Here is a 20,504-nt window from a genome sequence, read left to right on the forward strand (position 1 = left end):
TTTTTATTTAATTTTTCAAAGCCGAGGAACACAGGCTTTCCCGCAGGTTTTTAATATTTGTGAATCAGCAAGATTTTGAAATTAAAGTCATTTCTAAGGCACAGTTTTAGTTCATATAAAAACTTCCTTTCATGTTTCAAGTAACTTGTGCCCTCGTCGCTTTTCAACTGGATAGAATGATACAACAGATTACATGTGCAGAATCATATTATAAAAGAACATTGCTTTCCACTTTACAGTTCATTGTCGATAGGACAATGGTTCAAGAAATAAAATATAGCTTTAAGCAAATTATCTTAAAACCCGAATACAATCCTTGATTAACCTTTAAGACTTTAGACTACTTTCATTGTTAAGTTATAGTTTATATAGCATTACTCTAGTACACAAAGTTTTACTCGTGAATAATTTGTGTAAAATGTCACAAACACAAATGAACCCACATGGTTTCAGTTTACCTTACCAGTTATGCTTCAAGCTAACTGGTTTTGCAAGATGCCTTGTGCAGCATAGGTTTCTTAACCAAGAAATATTCAGCAATACCATCCATGGATAAGCTATCGATGCAAGCTGTCTTTGTATGCACTCTAGTACCTTTAGTCCTTGTTAAAGATTCATCAAGATTTACCTCAAGTGTTTATCTGTTTCAAAGTGACTTACGGGGACAATCGTAAAATTCCTAGAAGTAAGTCTGAGCAGTACTTTAGTGTTTATAAACAAATATTACCATGAAGGTTAAGTACCAAGTCAGCACGTAAAACCCCTGCGAATATTTACTTCTCATAATGTGCAATACAATTAATCTCCCTATCTCGAAATATTAACATTTGAATACCTTGGATTAACCTGCATTGTTTTAACTGTACAAGATATAAGATCTGTATAGTTGACTACAAACTTATAAAAGCCGTTAGGCCAGATATGTTAAACCCAGGTTGAGATGTAAATCTAGTTTTGATAGTACCTTTTCCCCCATAGATCACACTAGAACTAACAAATCCTAGTCTGATATCTATAAATCTTTGATTTAATTCCGTCAAGATTTACTTTTACCTCCATTAACTCTTCAACCATAGAAATCTACAGACCATGACTAACCACTTCAGCACAGATTTATTCAATAGACAAACTGCCTTATCAGTATCTCCACTCACTGTGTATAAAATCCGGCAAACTCAAAGGAGCAAAGTCCTGTTTACACTCTGCATTAAACAATTCAAGAAAACTTAGCATTTACAGTACTTAATACAACAACTACACTCAAACCTTGAGTGTCCTCTATGCACAAAGTTTGGTGCTTTATGAAGCTGAGAATGGAAATTCCTTTAAGCTAAAAGTAACCTCCCTTAAACATACCAAATTGTTTCGTGAATATTCCTGTTACCTTTAATAAATTTTCCACAGTAGCTCCATATTGCTGCAGACTATAGACCAATTAACACCAATTGTTAACTCCATAGCCGTATGTTCAGTGTTACTTAAAAACCAAGGGCTACTTTTAGAGTACTTAGTATTTTTTCCAGCAATAGCACTTCAGAAGCAAATCTATGAAATCAGTAATTGTCACTTTTTCAAATCTGAAATGTTTTAAATCCCAAGGCTTCAGCATAGCAAATTTACTCAACATTGTCTAGACTGCATCCATCGTTACCCTACAATAATGGTGTCTTAAGGTTTCATTAAAAAATACTATCTAGCAGAGACTGTCTAACTTAATTCAAATGTTCAGGTGTTGAATATGGATCTTACTGCATTAAGGTTTTTGCCTTAATTATTCTAGCAGGCAGTATAAAACTTGTTACTTGTAGAGCAGCCACTCAAATATTTTGCTATCAAATGCGACACTTTTGCTATCAAATGCGACACCAAATAATTTTTCTATGGACATACCATTACACAAGTTAAGAATGTCTTAAGATATGTGGTGGGAATCGTACAAAAAGTTAAGGCAAAATGTTTTCTTTTATTATTGCCAAGTAGCATAATCCAGCAATATTCTGATTTTACATTGTAATCCAGCTGGGTAACCATCCCAGTCAGATTATTGGCCTCTTGACATGCAGTTCACACCTGGAAATGCCAGGTCTTATTGAAACAATAACTAAGCCGAACTTTGGTTTTCAAGTTTTTCCAGGTTCCTGTCAGGAGTAATTAATGCAAATCAGAATTACAGCATGTTACCAATACCGAAATTTTAAGAAAAAAGGTTTAACTGCTATGTATCAGACAAACTGTAATAATTAGCTTATTGACCAACATTACTGCATTGTAAAATACACTTTTTCGGTATACATAAAAATAAGTTAAATATTAGGTTACACTGCACAGTAAGCAGGAACACGATTGACAAATAAAATAGATACTATAATTAAATTCACAGTACAATTTGTACTACCCAGCGATACGGAAATCTTAATGGTGAAAGGATAACACTCAAAACGGCAAACAAAGTTTTGGAAAAAAAATTAAGCTAAATCCAAAATTTTGGCCAGCTGAGACCAAAGTGAGGGAGTAAGAGGGACATCCAGTTTTAAGTATGAAAATACAATAAAGCCCCTCTCATGGATCTCAAACTCGACTGAGAAACCCATAGCCTCAGAGCTAATTTTTTAACCTTAAATCACATGCAAACAAAGTCAAAAGTGACACCCATATAATTAACTCTCCACTTTAACTTATGGATCAAACCCCCACAAAATTACACCAGATTAGCACACTACCTCTGCATCATCACCAGATGAATGTAATTAACTCTTAAAGTCAGCAATGACACCATAGCTGCTCTCACTTCAAGTACCAGTCTTATTAACTTGGCTCTCTACCTAGAACAAACTGAAAATTTAGTGCATTCTCTAACCTTTTATAGAGAACAGGTAAGTAGTTTGAATTCCCTACCTGATCAAATCTACCTCATCAAAACTGTGTATGAAGCCCTTACTCTACACAGTAACCTCTCACCCCAGAGCTAAACATTTACTTTTACAGAATTACTGATGAAGCCTATTCAAAGGCAGTTTAAACAGCCTGAAAAAGCAGCAACCACATTGTTTTTTTTTTTTTTTGCCTCCTAACAATGCCCCAGTTAGATACATTTAACCTAACACGACAAAGTAAATCCTACTTTACTAAAAGCTAACTATTGCTGCTGTCTCTTAGATTACTCTCACACCAAATTAAACTTACTCATGGCACTAAAATATGAGAAAATCTAAACATCCCTTAAAATGCTAACAAAATCTGAGGTTTTAACCCAACACTAGATCTGCCTAGAAGAAAAATATACCAACAAAACCAACGTTTGGTATTAATACTTAGGTACCCATACTGAGCTTTTATGGTAATGGCATGATAAGGTCTACAGTACTTCACATACTTTAAAGCAACATTCTACAAACTAAACGCCCAGTCACTCCCAGTCACTCCCAGTCACTCCCAGTCACTCCCAGTCACTCCCAGTCACTCCCAGTCACTCCCAGTCACTCCCAGTTCATTTAAAAGCAACATATGGAATAACCTGAAAGAAAGCTTTGATTAGTTTATATCGGTCTGTACATGGCAGACAAAGTCTGCCATGTACAGTCCTTGGTCCACCTTTGCCAAAGCAGCACTGTGCCACCTTGACAAAGGTGGCCCCATTCAACAGAAAAACATTAAAAATTTAAAGTTCTTCCTATTTGTGCTAAAATCCTTTGGCCCCATTTAAATTTAAAGTTTTTCCTATCTGTGCTAAAATCCTTTGGCCCCATTTAATAGAAACTTAAGTAAACATTACAAATATCTTTTGCTAAAATTATTTGAACAAAGTACTAAGGGTTAACATGCTTTTTATAGTAACTTGCACCTATCAGGGAAGTATTTAACTGTTAAACATTAAAAATATCTTATTCTGCTAAAATTATTTGAACAATGAACTAAGGGTTAACATGCTTTTTATAGTAACTTGCACCTATCAGGTAAGTATTTAACCTAAAAAAAAATAAATAAATTTCCCACCTAAACTGAAAAAACCCGTACCTATTCTAGCTTAACAGTAAGTTAAAATCTAAAAGATAAAATGATTAAACATACCTTGAACCAAATTACCAGTTTGATTCTATCAATTGCCTAGCCTACTGGAATGTGCATTACCAAGGAAGTCAGTATATTATCCCAGTTAAATTAATCTATTTAAACATTAACAGCCCAGGATTTAAATGTGTACCAAAAATGAACTACCTACTCAAAATAAAGTAAATCTTAAATTTCAAAATGAAACCTTTAATGCCACGGCAAAATTTAAGCCAAGTGACCTAACTTCAATTCAACTTACTCAGTCGGGAGGTGTGTCTCCTTATACAACACTTGCGCAGACAAGACTAAAGTAGTTTGATTATGATGCAGACTTCCTATACCACAACTGAAATGACCAAAGCACTTACCTGAAAATAAAAGTTTAAAGTTAAAACAAATAGCTATTGTTAATCCCTAACTCGCTTAAACAAGGTTATAATGCATGAGAGTAAAACACATAAGATGAGCTTGGAAACTTGTGCTTTTCAGAATTATTACGACCTTGTTACGCTGTAAGCAAATACGGGAAATCAATTTAAAGACTGTCGTAAAAGTATCTCAAACAATAGCTACACCAGTATAACCAAATAATTATGTTAAATACAAATAGCCACCAAAATTACTACCCATACAAATTTAATCACTTACCTGATAGGATACGGAGAGTGTCAAAAGAACCCACAGCGACACACCTCCAAAGCTCACCACAAAAACGCCCAGCAAATTCATGACAAAACACCACCAAATCCAGGATATTCAGCAAACACCTTACCAAACTACTGCGCGAAGAACTGACAGAAAAACAGCTGAGGCAACAACAAGGCCGGTTCCACCCACACGTTCGCCTCGAAGCCAAGGACTCCGCAGTTAACAAAACACTTAACTTGATCTCGTCACATCCACGGTCGTTGGAAGGAAAGTAAACACGGCAAATCGCTTATTCCTAGATGGCGCCGCGTTATGTTTTCCCAGCATGAATTTTTCATTCTGAGGTTTCTCTTTGTACATTCTTCCTTTGATGATGATTGTTAGAATAGGTGATTCAACGATACAGAATACCAGCTGCTTATCCAACAGACGAGTGGAGGAAGCATATTGAAAAGTCTTTTAGCATTCGGGTAACCGGGGGTTTGAGGGAGGGGTGCTTGCCCTTCGTTAGTATTAGCAAAGAAAAACAATTACTGCAAATAATAGCAGTAACCATAAATGTAGCTGGCACATTGCATTCTACAAACCACCGAAAAGTTACAATTACATGGTGACAGTAATTAAGTTGCTTAACGAAAATAAATAATAAAATCTGGATAAATAAAAAAAATTCAAACCTCGACTGAAATCATGGCAACGACTGTTGGCGTTGATTTTCTCAGTAGATGGAAATGAATGAGATTGCCTTGTCTGAACAAAAAATAAAATAGATTAAAGAGAGCAATCTATTTAAATTATTCTGGTGTAAAGAAAACTGCAAGGCATTCGTTGGCGGTTACATCAACGATCGTTTGAGTGGTTTATACAGAGAGGAAAGGAAATGCAAAGTCTTATTGTTCTTTTCTCCGCCTTACCATTAATGCGAATTCGTCTGATTTCACCCTGAAGGCATGAACTCCAGCCCACTGAAAACTTGGTCTCCGTCAGGAAACTGACGTCTCCCTCAGAATTTATGTTCCCCTCGTGAAATTCATTAGGTCTGCCGCAAGGAATTTGTCTACCTGCGGGAATTTACGCCTCCCTCAGGAAACTTCTGTTTTCGCGAGGTAATTTATGTCTCCCTCAGAATTTACTCCTTCCTCGAGGAATTTATGCCTCCTTCAGGAAATTTTCATCGCCTTCAGGAACTTTATTTCTCCGTCAGGTGATTCCTAGTCGCATTGCTCTTGCTTCCTTGATCTAATCCTGGTATTGGTATCGTGGACGATGGTTAGTGCTGACTGTTGTTTACGTGTAAGGATCAAACAGTCACAAGTAGAAATATAGCCAATTCACTCCTAAAATACAGTCAGTCCAAATATTCTCCTGAATATCTCCCGACTTTAAAAGCTTAGTTATGCCAGACTGTCCATACTAACACACATCAGAGTTCCTCATTTGACGAGTTGGTATCGTTCTCTGCTAACACTCTGCTGGGCCCGCGTTCGATTCCCCGAGAGGCCAATGAAGAATTAGAAGAATTTAAATTCATTTCTGGTGATAGAAATTCATTTCTCGTTATAATGTGGTTCGGATTCCACAGTAAGCTGTAGATCCCGTTGCTAGGTAACCAATTGGTTCTTAGCCACGTACAATAAATCTAATCCTTCGGGCCAGCCCTAGGAGAGCTGTTAATCAGCTCAGTGGTCTGGTTAAAACTAAGGTATACTTAACACATATCGGGCCACAAAAATGGCTAGCGTGTTGTAGACTTAAATACATCCAGCACGAAGTATGACGAACGTATAAAAGATTAATTTCTCGGCAAGATGAAACGAGATACGGCCAGACGAAAAATTACACGAGTTATGGCGTTTTTCCCCTATGGAACACGAGAGGGCAAGTTGACGATAAGCGGATTATAAGCAGACTAACACGTTTGTAACACTTTCTCACATCCCACAATCTTCCGGACACTTCCCTTTCCGGAGTTCTTTAGCTCAGAAATTCCAGTCACACTCACCCTTTATCCTTTCCAGTCCAACGCAGCCTGTGCTTTCCTTTTCGCGTCATCAAGTGCTTTCACTCCTGAAGCAAAACGTGAACACTTAATGTTTTATTATTCCCCTTATTTTTTTTTTTTTTTTTTGTAACAAGAGTATTGGTTGTGGGGTAGCAAATTCCATGCCCAGGTCATTTGGAAATTTGAAAATAACAATGATTATTATATATATATATATATATATATATATATATATATATATATATATATATATATATATATATATATATATATATATATATACACACACATAAGTATACTTGCCCGAGATGTAATCTCGGGACTTATACCTGATCCACCAAAGGACTTTCGAAAACGCGAATCGACTCTCATCGGGGCGTTAGCCTTGAACAGGGTGTACTTTGAGTAAGAAGGAGTTTCCAAACATAAGGGAACATTCTAAACAATGTAAGTCGTTTGTTTCCTATGACGACTTTGAAATCGTAGAGCAAGCTGCTGATGGAACCTCCCTCCATATCCTCGAGTCGTTAACCATCAAACAACTGGTTCCACCTTTGAATAGTTGGTCGTTCTTTTGGTTCCCTCCTTGGTCACTCAGCTTTCTTCTTGTAAGGTGTTCGGTTGTTTTAGCTTTTATGTTTCGGTTTTAATATCCTTATTTTAACATTAATGATTTTTACTGAGTCTTACGTATTAATTTTAATTGTTGTTACTTTTGTATTTTAGCCCTGATGACGAAGCCACGCTTTGAACGTTGGCTGGAAATCAAGTTGAAATATGCATCACCTTCTTATCGTTCTCCTGTTTGTACTACGTATCCGACTTGCTAGAAATCAATACTCCCGATTACATAAAATTTATATATATATATATATATATATATATATATATATATATATATATATATATATATATATATATATATATATATATATATATATATATATATATATATATATATATATATATATATATTAGTAAAATTTGTTAAAAACAATTCTCAAGCATTCCCAAATAGTGGTATTTTTAGATGACCTCTTTGTAAGCCAGATCGTTCTTCTAGTTCTGGGCTAAATACTACACTATGTTTTCCCCTCAGGGGAAATACGTTCTTTTCACCCGAGCATAAATTCCTGAGACTGTTTAAGCCATTATATATTTGAAAGACTAATGGGTTTTTTCCTTGAGAGATGGGGTGGGCTTACTTTTGCTGCTCCTGCTGCTCTCTCTCTCTCTCTCTCTCTCTCTCTCTCTCTCTCTCTCTCTCTCTCTCTCTCTCGGAAGCTCTTGATAAGGATGTTTTTACGAATCAAGAGGAACATTACGATAAGGTTGTCGAGGAAGCTTGTCTACCTGGTTGGCAATTCTGTCAATATTTAACACAGACACGCGCGCACATACATACAAATATATATATATATATATATATATATATATATATATATATATATATATATATATATATAATATATATATACATATACAGTATATATACAGTATATATATATATATATATATATATATATATATATATATATATATATATACACACACATATATGTACATATGTATGTACCATACACATACAGTATAGGCACATATATATAAATATGTTTATACATTATGTATATATATATATATGTCTATACAGTATATACAACATATATATATATATATATATACTAATATATATATATATATATATATATATATATATATATATATATATATATATATATATATATATATATATAAATCATTTAAGTGCCTCAGTGAAATTCTGCCACTTAAATCTTTCCTATGCTTTGTCTTCTACAATCTCCAATCATCTCCAACTTTTCCGGTGCCCAAAAGAGCCCAGCTGACAATATCATGCAATGTTCTCCAAGGGGCTGTGCATAGAATAAGTCCAAGCCATTCCCACATCCCCTTCATCATTACATCTGCATACTGAACTCTCGTAATTTCCCCATCATTTCTCACGCTGTCCTGGCATGTGACCCTCATATTTTTATTCTTAAAGCTCTGTCTTCAAACCGACATAGTTGTCTAGATAAAGTTTCGTTGTCACGCCGTGATTTGTGGAGTTCCTCGTTGGACGAGTCGGTAGGGTTCTCGGCTAGCACTCTGCTAGGCTGGAGTTCGAGTCTCCTGCCGGCCAATAAAGAATTAGAGGAATTTATTTCTGGTGATAGAAATTCATTTCTCGGTATAATGTGGTCCGGATTCCACAGTAAACTGTAGGTCCCGTTGCTAGGTAACCAATTGGTTCTTAGCCACGTAAAATAAGTCTAATCCTTCGGGCCAGCCCTAGGAGAGCTGTTAATCAGCTCAGTGATCTGGTTAAACTAAGGTATACTAAACTTTTCTCCATGATTTGTGGCCGTACAGCATTACAGATTTTACTAGACTTAATTGTAATCTTATATGCAAGCAATTTCAGTATTTTGACTTTCAGATCCTTTTCATCCTTCCTATTGTTTGCTTTGCCTTTTTTTTACTTTTTTTTAAATTCCAGGTCAAGAGAACAATCAGTGGGTATCATTGTTCCAAGATATCTGATAGATTCAACATTATTCATTCTCTCTCCCCTAGTTTTATTTCACCCCTTGGCGCATACTCTATAATCATTACTTAGTTTTATCCAGATTCCGATCTCTCTCTTCATATAAAGCATGCTATTAATAAAATTTTTAATAATTGTGTTTTGCTGATTAAACGGTATCGTCTGCACACTAAATCGTCGCTTCAATCTAAAGCTTTTCTTCCGTCTCTAACCACATTTTTCAATAAAAAATATACAACATCTGTTTACTGCAAATTCATTTGACAAGACCCCACGAACATAAATTTCTCATATACTTCGTTCATGAGTAATTTCGATTAGCTTTACATATTTAATAGTAATACTACGGTGACGAAAGGCTTTCCAATATATTTGTCTGTGAACGCTGTCAATTCAACAAAGGCCACCCGGAATGGATTTTCCAATTCCATACTCTGATATATATATATATATATATATATATATATATATATATATATATATATATATATATATATATATATATGTGTGTGTGTGTGTGTGTGTGTGTGTGTATACATATTATATAGATATTATATTTATAATAGTATAACTGAATCACGAAAATATGGAACGTGATGAGTCTGCTAAGTAAAGGGCAAGAAGTCGAAAGGCCTTGCAGTACTCCACTGGTTCTCTTTCCTTCGTGGCATTGCCTTTATTTATAATGATATGTATTTACGCTAATATTTAATCTCTAATAGTATCACTGATATCTGTGTTGCACCAGACAATATTGTTCATGGATTTCGCTTACAAGTAAGCCATCCTTACCAATCCTCCTAAACCTCCAACTCCCTTCGTCCACAGCTGATGATAAACTTGCGAAAACCGTTACATATCAAGTTGCAATTGAATGAAAGAGGAAAAAATATCAAAGCTGAACTCTGAAAGTTAGGTCTGAAATGTAACCATTTAAATCTGTGTTAATTCACCCGAAATATGGTCTTTTTTTTATATTCATGAGAAACAAATTGCCACCTATAGCAGTCGTAAAGAATGATCGAATTCTCGCGTGTTGTCAGCGTTTTGTAAAGTGGCACATTCACGAAAAGCACCAAAACTTCGCTTTTCAAATAACGTCGCCAACCAAGAAAAAACTTTCTGTGAACCAAAGCAGCTGTTCTGAGTTTTAAGGTACAGTCGCTGCACGGGGAAGAAAGAGAAGTGAAAGCAGAAAATGCAAGCACAGAAAGGTCGGGAAGAATGAGAGAGAGAGAGAGAGAGAGAGAGAGAGAGAGAGAGAGAGAGAGAGACACATCATTGCTTAGGTTGGAAATTGAGGTTAAACTGCCTCAACATTTCTTAAAAGTCCAGTGAAAAGAAAGGTCGGGAAGAATGAGAGAGAGAGAGAGAGAGAGAGAGAGAGAGAGAGAGAGAGAGAGAGAGAGAGAGAGAGAGAGAGAGAGAGAGAGAGATCATTGCTTAGGTTGGAAATTGAAGTTAAACTGCCTCAACATTTCTTAAAAGTCCAGTGAAAAGAAAAAAAAAGAGAATTGAGTTTTCGAAATGATGTATTGGGGTACCGAATTCGACCACGGTATACCGTACTTTATCTTGATGCAATTCATGAAAATATTTTACTCCTGGAAAACCTCCGAGTGGAAAAATCATTCAGTAGGTTTTCATTAAAAATTCAAAAACATGGTACATTAATTTCATTATTCTTTAAGATTTTTGTAAGGGTCTTCAAACCGTCTCCTTATCTCTTTGAACTTGTTTCCTTCACAAGGAAAATTGACGTGAATGCTGATCATCTCATCAATTTGGCTTATCAAATTTCTTCTTTTGTTTGCTTATTCCTGTCGTTATTCATCTCACGATCAAATTTCACCAATAAGACGTTTCTCCAGATACTGGGTGGCTCTTTATTTACAGAACCCACTGGTCAGGAAACTTCCACAACGCCAGACCCTTTATATACCAACAAAGAAAGGGCATCAGCTGCGTGTTGAACCGCACCTACGATCATTGAATCACTCACATGTAATATGGCCAGTTTTCAATCTTTTGCCCTTCGTTTTTGGCACGTGTCCTAGCCGCCTAAAACACTCTTATTAACATTTTATCTGTACTAGTTTTTAATCACATTTTTTCGTAACTCTGACATCCGTACGTTTCAACCTTTCAAATTCCATATTTACTAGGCAAACAATCCTAGCTTTTTCCGCTCAGCGCCTTTCAACATCCGCACTTTACTCCTTATATATGTGTGTGTGTATGTATATATATATATATATATATATATATATATATATATATATATATATATATATATATATATTATATACGGCCAATCTTGTTGCCCCGTTTTTCCTGTATTTCTCGTTCTTCTGCCTATGTTTGCGTCCTTGCTTTCTTCGTGTTTTTGTGCTTATGCCTCGTTCTGTTATCTCTTCCATGTTGAATCTCGCAATTACCAGAGGTTTTTTTCTATATACATAAATATGAATGTATGAATAATCATATTACGTTAAAGCCGTTGTCCCACAGAACTTGAAGAGCTGATAAAAAAAAACCTGGCAACCGGGAGATTTAACACGCAAGAGAAAACAGAAAGAAACGAAGCATAAGCACTAAAACTCGAAGAAGGAGAGGACGCAAAGAGGGCAGAGGAACCAGATACACAGGAAAAGCGGGTCAGCGAGACCGGCCGGATCTGCGGTGCAAAACAGCGAAACGCTTTCCTAATTGCTCTGCGTCCAAGGGGAAAAGTCGGTGGGAACAGATTTCAGAACCAGGATGAAAAATGAGGGAAATATTTTTGGTGTAGTGACGATATTCTAGCCGTGGCTCACCAGGATACCTGTCCCCTCTAATCAGCCTGTCCAGCACACCTTCCGCTATGAGATGGGATAAAAGAAGTAGGGGGAACTCGTATCAATCTGTATAAGATTACTGCGTGAATGGGTGGCTCCATCGAACCCCGTTGATCTTGGTGTGCGGGCAGATTGATACCCATTATGAGGACGGTTACTTTTCCTCTTCCAAAGCAGCTCCCGTCAGACTATATAAAAACTGTAACGGTCCTCAAGTTCAATGAAAAGTTAAGTGTATCTTAGTTTAACCAGACCACTGAGCTGATTAACAGCTCTTCTAGGGCTGGCCCGAAGGATTATATTCATTTTACGTGGCTAAGAACCAACTGGTTACCGAGCAACGGGACCTACAACTTATTGTGGAATCTGAACCAGATTATGACGAGAAATGAATTTCTATCACCAGAAATAAATTCCTCTAATTCTTCATTGGCCGGCCGGAGAATCGAACGCTGGGCCAACAATGATTCAATAAAAGTTATGAAATGATCGTTGGACAGTGCCAATGCTTGCTCCGTTGCATTGTTCATTGTTCATTGTTTTTGGCTTATGAAGAATTGGTTTATGTTTTCACGGTATAAAACTTGAGGGAAAGGTAAGAGTTTGTTGTAAGGAAAATTAACTTGTAATGCCAAGAGAATTGCCTTTTTTATGCTTGCAGTTATTGGTAGGCTGTTGCAATAAAAATATTATTCCACGATTCTCTCTTGCAAAAAAGCCTTTCTTTATAATCAATATATCGTAAGATTTGACTGAGTTAAATGATAATTAGTATGTTACTAAGCTTAAAATACTTGTGTTTCAATTATGGCTTCAACTCTATCATTGTCTATAAGCTATTGTAAAATCTGAAATATGAACTTCAAATACATTTATGCTTTAGAGTTTCTTACTTTTGTTAGAACAAAGTAATGTAGAAGTGTTGTATGCAGAGATTTTTTTTTTTAATAAACGATCCCGTTTTACCATAACCTAAAAATGAGTACAGTTCTAATCATTTCATTTTTATTTCAATAATTTTTCAATATGTTGGGTATTTTCATCAGTTGCAACACCAGCAATTAAATATAACAAAGAACACTTCGTGACCCGCAGATAGATCTTTCACTGGTTCCTTTGTTGGGAAAATTACATTCAGAAATTGTCATCAATTACACCACTGACAAAAGCAAAGACTTCTGTGCGACCCACTGACATGTTTTTCCCTTTCAATCTTGTTTTTATTTTGCGAAGGCCATCCGACTGATTTTTTTTTCATCTCTCTCTCTCTCTCTCTCTCTCTCTCTCTCTCTAGGAAACCGTTTCATTCGGTGGCTGTTTTCGAAAACGAAACCGGTTTGAGGGAAACCGTAAATAGCGAATTCTTTTAACCATCAGCTTTCAGCAATTTTCATATATGACTCTGGTAGCCTTGGGGGAAATTGATATTGCTTATATGAAGCTTCAGAGAATTGTTTTTTTTATTTCGGTTTTCACAATTGATCCTTTGGTGAGGGTTCTGCTGAATATTAGTTGTGTCGATATATATATATATATATATATATATATATATATATATATATATATATATATATATATATATATATATATAATATATATATATATAATGAATATATATATATATATATATATATATATATATATATATATATATATATATATATATATATATATATATGTATATTCAGCTAAGGCCACAGCAAAAATTAAATAGAGTACTAAGCGCTTTCGCGTTATTTCAACGCATTTGCAAGGTACGACGCTAAAAACACTGAGAATATCTAACAACGTAAACGTAAAAGCTGATATGTAGACGATATTTTTTGCATACGGCCTCTAACCGAAAATGTGAATACATTTCTTTTCAAACTGAACAATTTGGTACCTTCTATTAATTTTACTTATGAAGAAGAACATGATGGCTGTCTCTCATTTTTATATGTAAATGCTCACCGTGCTCTAAATGGCTTTAAATACTCAGTTTATAGGAAACCCACAAATGTAAATTCATACGTCCACTACTATTCTAATCATAGCAGTCAAGTAAAGAAGGCGACTTCTTCTTCCATGTCTTTAAGAGCTTTACGTATCTGCAGCCATGAATTTCTTCAAGAAGAGTTTGAAAGTGTTTTAACATGTCAGAAAACTTAAGATACCCCAAATATTTTGGCGAATGGACTTTGCAAAAAGCACAAAAAACTTTTTATTCAGTAACTACTAGAGTGGCTTTTAACAATCAAAGTGTACTTATTTTACCATATATTCATTTCCTACGTAGGGTTCCAAGTTTTTACAAGAATTTTAATATTAACGTTGTTTTCAAATTTTATAATACCTTGAAAAACATACTAATATGGAATTCTCCCAGAGTTTCTAGGGCTGCACTTACAGGGTTTCTTGCATGAATTGCAAGTGTTTTTATATAGGACAATCTGGGGAGGAACTGGAGACAAGAATTAAACAACACAGGTATAGTGTGAGAACGGAACAAATGTCGAATGCTTTATTTTTACACATTAATAATTTTAAACATATGATTCATTGGGAGGGGGCAAAAGTTGTTTCATATTGTAACAATTTAACTCACAGGAATGTTATTGAATCTGCCTTGATTAAATATCACGGTGACTTATTGTATGTAAGTCAGGGTATATACAAACTAGAGGCATTTGTTGCTACAGAGACTTGTAAAATTATTTCTTTTTAATCACCTGTTGAGCTGTACTGGTTTTAACCGGCTCTTGAATATTTGTGTTCCCATTTTTTTCAGTTTTTATGTTTACATTGTTAGATATCCGCGGTGCTTTTAGCATTGTACCTCGAAAATGTGTTGAAATAACACGAAAGTGCTTGGTACTCCTTTATTTTATTTTTCCTGTGGCCGTAGCTGAATATATTGTCACATGCTATTTAGTGACATATAAGTATATATATATATATATATATATATATATATATATATATATATATATATATATGTGTGTGTGTGTGTGTGTGTGTTTGTGTGTGTGTGTGTGTAACGAATCAATTATCTATAATTTACTCGACTGTATTAAATTGCAACCAGGGTGATAGGATTTCACGAGAAGAAAAATGACCTCTAGATCCAAACCCTGTATGGGAAAAAGTGTATGGTACACACGTACACACACGCACACACACACACACATATATATATGTACACTGTATAAACATAAATGAAGTTGGAACCTAAGTGCCACCGTTCTTAAGGTTACTACCTGGGCAGGGTTGCAAATTTCCCAACTTATATATAAAAAGTATACCGTAATTGCACAGGTTATTCTCCATGTTTTCCCGAAGATCTGATAAGAACACTGCCCACTACTTGGTAATATGAAGATGGATGAAAAGTGTAACTGTGTAACATTGAGTAATGCAGGAGAAAAGGTTGTTATATTAAGTGTATGTGGTCCAAGTATGGAAAAAGATGAGAGGGACCGAGAGTGAATCAGTGCTTGGCTGGGTTCGAAGAATTTGAAAGACTGCTTGTTTTAGGTGACGTAGAGAAGGTGTTGTTATATAGGATGAAATGTCTAACATAAATGAAAACGACGAAGGACTTGTGGAAATATGCTGAAGGGAATATTTTGGGTAAGGGGCTTTACCTTTGGAAAAAAGTTGTTGCTAAAAAAGGGAGATCAGTAAGAGAGAAAATGTTGGGATTATATGTCGGTACTCAGTAAGTAGAAAAGCAAGTTGTTAGATTTAATGGTGAGAAGAGGAGTTTGACCGGGTCATTAATTAGGTGAGGCAAAATGTAAAATAGGCACAAGTTAAACTGGAGAGGAACTGGTGAAAATGTAGCTGTAAATGTAAATCAAACTGGCGATATTAATGAGAAGGACATGAGAAGAGCATATAAAGAGAAAATGAGTAGAATATGGTCAAGGAATAAAGGCACGAAGGTGTAAGGTGTAGCTGAGAAGTTTATAGAATAAAAGGGTGGGGTTATAGGACCAGCAGGGATTTCTGTTAGGGTAAGAGGAAGGAAAGAGGGAATAAAAGCAGGAAAGAAGTGTAATGAGGAAATGAGATGGTTTACAGAGGAAGAAAAAAGAATAGTTGATAATAAATTGCATTATGTACGGGACGTTCATAGACAAGTAAGCCGAGAGATAGGATAAAGAAATTAGGGAGAGAATAAATGAAGAAAGAAGGCAAGTAATATAAACAGGATGAAGAATGTCAGCAAGCCTTACTACGCTCTGCAGCGAGGTAAATGTAGAGAGGAAAGTTAATGAGCAAACTGACTCCAGTTAAAAGATTCAAATAGAGAGATGCCATTTGAAGTGAATGCAGTCCTAGGTCATAAGAATGGGAATCTCGAACATTGGTTGGATTCGGAATTGAGAAGAGGCAGAGGTGAATGACGCCAGAGTGGAAAGGGTTCTTGTAAGATTGAGAATGTTTATGGAACATAAGGATGGCAATTGGATTAAACAATAAAAAGATATAGGGGATAACTGGATTAAAAGTGAGCTGTTATGACAGAAAGGTTCAAAGGAACGAGTGAGAGGATTATTGCGCCGCTGTATGAAGGCAAAGACAACAAAGAAGATTATTACAAGGGCATACTGTTGGTTTCTATACCAGTGCAGGTGCAAAACAGGATTTTCATTGAGAAAGCATGGCAGACGCCAGAGGGATTGATAAGGGAGTAACAGCTTGGGTTTAAACAGGGAAGTGAAGAAGAAGAAGAAGAAGAAGAAGAAGAAGAAGAAGAAGAAGAGGGTGTGTGTATCAGTAACTGTTGCGATACAGGAATTGTGAGAAGTTCTGAAGTAAAAGAAAATCAGCATGCAGAAGAAGCTTATGGGTGGAAGGATATCAAATTACCTTAACATGGTTTGGTCTTGTGGAGAGAATGAAGGACGATAGACTGTTGAAAAGAGAGTATGAGGAGGAAGAAGGGGAAGTAGACCTATAAAGTGCAGGATAGATGAAGTGAAAGTCGCTCTGGGAAGAATGGGCATCAAAATCCAGGAAAATCAACAGTGCGACCGAGATGGTTTAATGGCAGGGTATGCAGCAAGTGATATGTATTTATATGTGTGTGAGTGCTTGTGTTTAACGCCTATCACGGAATTGAAACATGACGTAGAATATGAATTTAGCCCTGATGAAAGTGGAATGAGTTCAGGATCTTTCGCCTTCACTTTCCTCCTGGTCATATACATTATATGCATTATATATATATATATATATATATATATATATATATATATATATATATATATATATATCTATATATATATATATGTGTGTGTGTGTGTGTGTGTGTGTTAGGCGGCAACTTGCCCAAGAAAACCTCATGTACAGAAGTACTCAGGTTCCAATATCTTTTCTGACCTGCGTAGATCAATTGGTAGCGCCCTGGCTTGTGATTTGAAAGACTGGTTTTCGATCCCGATGTATCAGAAATTTTATATATATATATATATATATATATATATATATATATATATATATATATATATATATGTGTGTGTGTGTGTGTGTGTGTGTGTGTGTGTGTGTGAGGCAGTATTTTCACTTTAATATTGCATTAATATAATTGTCATAAATAAAGATAATTTTGTTCATTTAATGAACAAACCCCCTATATTTATGTGGGTTTCTACTTTTCACGAGGAAGCACTTATATTAATGAAAATGTACCGATATTAATGTTGTATTTTCTATTCCTTACAGGTAAGTTCACTTCACTGTTACATGAGCGAGTGATTTCATCACAAGGCCGAAGGGAAACGAGGTTAATATGCCCCACCTCACGACAGGTACGAAACGTGACATAAAATTTGTTGTGGGCGTAAATTCTCCGTTCTGCATTGTAATAGTTATGAGTGATTACATTCAAAGTAATTAAGGAATCAGTTTTTCGTTTACTAGTTTGTTTTCGAGATGTTTTCTGACTCTCATTGTTTTTGATTAAGTATGTAGGTTTTAAAATAAAAAGAGAACATCAGTGCAAAATTAAATTTGTTTATACGAAATAGACCATGTTGGAAAATGTATTTTACCGCATGATAACCTTCCTGAGAGTATACAAGGTATTACGTATAATATAAAACGACAAGACTCACACAAGTAAATACTGTATATATATATATATATATATATATATATATATATATATATATATATATATATATATATATATATATATATATATATATATATATATATATATATATATATATATATGTATGTATGTATGTATATATACAGTATGTATGTATATGTATATGTATATATATCGGAGAGCTTTATCACGCAATCCCAGAGATGGAAAGAAAGCGCACTCTATGATTAAAAAACATTGTGAGTGAGGCCTGCGTGCTTTTAAAGATGAGTGAGGTACAGATTATGCGGAGCGCAAATGTCATGGTGACCACCAAATCCAATTACGTGATCATGAAACAAAGTAATTGAGTTAAAACTTTTCATGGAGGACTCGCCCCATTTGCAAAATTACTTTGTTTATGTATGTATGTATGTATGTGTATATATATATATACATATACACACACACACACGTGTGTGTTTGGTGGGTTTGGGTGTGTGTGTGGGTGTAAGTAGGCGCTGTGGCTGGGTGGTACAGCTCTCAGCTCACCTTAACTAGGTTTGTGGTTCACTCCCGATCTACTGCCCACTAGCTCACGCAACTGAAAATGGGTATTGGTTTATGCTTGGATATAAAAAAAGAGAGCTACTAGTAACCTTCCCTTCAAGAGGGGAAAAGGCGTATGGTAAAAAATAAATGTGTATGTGTAATATAAATGTAAATATAAATACACACATACGCACACATACACAAACATACACATATGTATATATATATATATATGTGTGTGTGTGTGTGTGTGTGTGTGTGTGTGTGTGTGTCGTTCGTGCGTGTATATTTGTATATATACAATGACCTTGAGGCAGCTGACATTCTGTTACCATATCACACAGACACGAAAGTCAAGTATTAAAATCATTTTTTTTTCGTGGGTCCTGATCACATTCATGCGGGCATGAGTAGGTACATGAAAAGAAGCAAACATTATCGTCTCCAAAGGAGAAGGAGAACCGTGAAAAATGGTCTTAGCTTGTAATTGTTGGTCTTTGGTGTTTACAAAAAGCCATTTCCTAGATTACAGAGTTCTGTGTGGAATTCATGGACATGAGGTCTTCAGAATAACTGCCCCCCTATTTCGTTTCCACCACTTTGGAGCCATTACGAGTGTTATGTAATGGTAGGTAAATAGCGTAATTACGCGGGAACATGCCATCCACCTCATAGTTACGATAACAGAAATAGATATTCGAAGGTGATGGAGGCGAGTCATGCAAAGACTGAAGCGAAGAGGGTACAGACCATTAAATTTCTTAAGTAAGAGACAATACCCTTAGCTTTAAGTGGTATCGATGGCGGAAAATAAGAGAGATTATCTTGGGAATGGTGAACTCTGGTGGGATGAAGATTAACCTCACGGAGATCCAATTTTTTCTTCATCATGATGTGATGGTATAGATTTTGGGCACTGATCTATCCTGGTTTAGATTCTGGGTACTGATCTATCGCGCTATATTTTTTATCATTTATCTCTCTCTCTCTCTCTCTCTCTCTCTCTCTCTCTCTCTCATTGTGACCCGCTGCAGTCGACTAACAGCCTAGTATATGATTCACTATCCACGTGAACAGAGGCATACAGGCTGTTTTAAGAAAACTCAGCCAGGGGGATCTGACGTAGTTCCTCAGGTGTTAGCCGAGATAGATACAAACACACCACGAGAACCAGAAAGGGCTAGAGACACAAAACCCAAATCTTAGAAACCCAGGGATTTAAAATAAAATAAATAAAAAACTTAGTGTAGAACAAACCTCCATTAGCCCATGCAACGCTTATCGTAGGAAAAAGGCTACATCACAAGTTTGACCTTGAAAACACCTATAATTGAGAGATCGTTTCCTTGATGCCAAGCACTTATCTGGAGGGATCAGTGGATGAATATTTCCAATAACTATTCCCTGTGCTTCTTTGAACGCAGAGATGGGTGAGTGCTCTCGGTGCCTTTGATATGAACAATGGTTGAGTGGTTAAGTGCCTCTACCATTCTGATAACTTAGATGGTTAAGCACTCGTTCCCTGAACTCTTTTACTCACTACTCTGATTAAGTGGTTTCTGTATACCCAAGACAGCAGTGATAAGAGTCCACTTACCTATTTTAGGAACACCAGTAGTATGCCTCTCATCAAGCAGAACGTGAGAAATTGAAAGTTCCTGATAAGCGTAGAAATTTCCTCCTGTGCACTTGTTTTCTGAAAGGTACAGATCAGAAATATAAATTCATGCGCATTCGGTGGCAGGCTGTTAAGGAATATCTGAGGTT

General features: G+C 35.8%; 1 protein-coding gene and 1 long non-coding RNA gene across 14 annotated transcripts in view; one reads left to right on the plus strand and one right to left on the minus strand.

Annotated features, from left to right (window-relative positions):
• Window positions 1–20,504, plus strand: part of LOC136825689 (GRAM domain-containing protein 4-like) — a 331,069-nt gene that overhangs the window by 202,327 nt on the left and 108,238 nt on the right. The gene's annotated exons all lie outside the window — the stretch shown is intronic.
• Window positions 190–4,420, minus strand: LOC136825690 (uncharacterized). The gene is made up of 2 exons (XR_010849405.1): window positions 4,310–4,420; window positions 190–2,138 (listed from the first exon to the last, which is right to left on the minus strand). It is a non-coding gene; the product is annotated as an uncharacterized lncRNA (long non-coding RNA).

Source organism: Macrobrachium rosenbergii, chromosome 39 (assembly GCF_040412425.1).
Source record: "Macrobrachium rosenbergii isolate ZJJX-2024 chromosome 39, ASM4041242v1, whole genome shotgun sequence".
NCBI lineage: Eukaryota > Metazoa > Arthropoda > Malacostraca > Decapoda > Palaemonidae > Macrobrachium > Macrobrachium rosenbergii.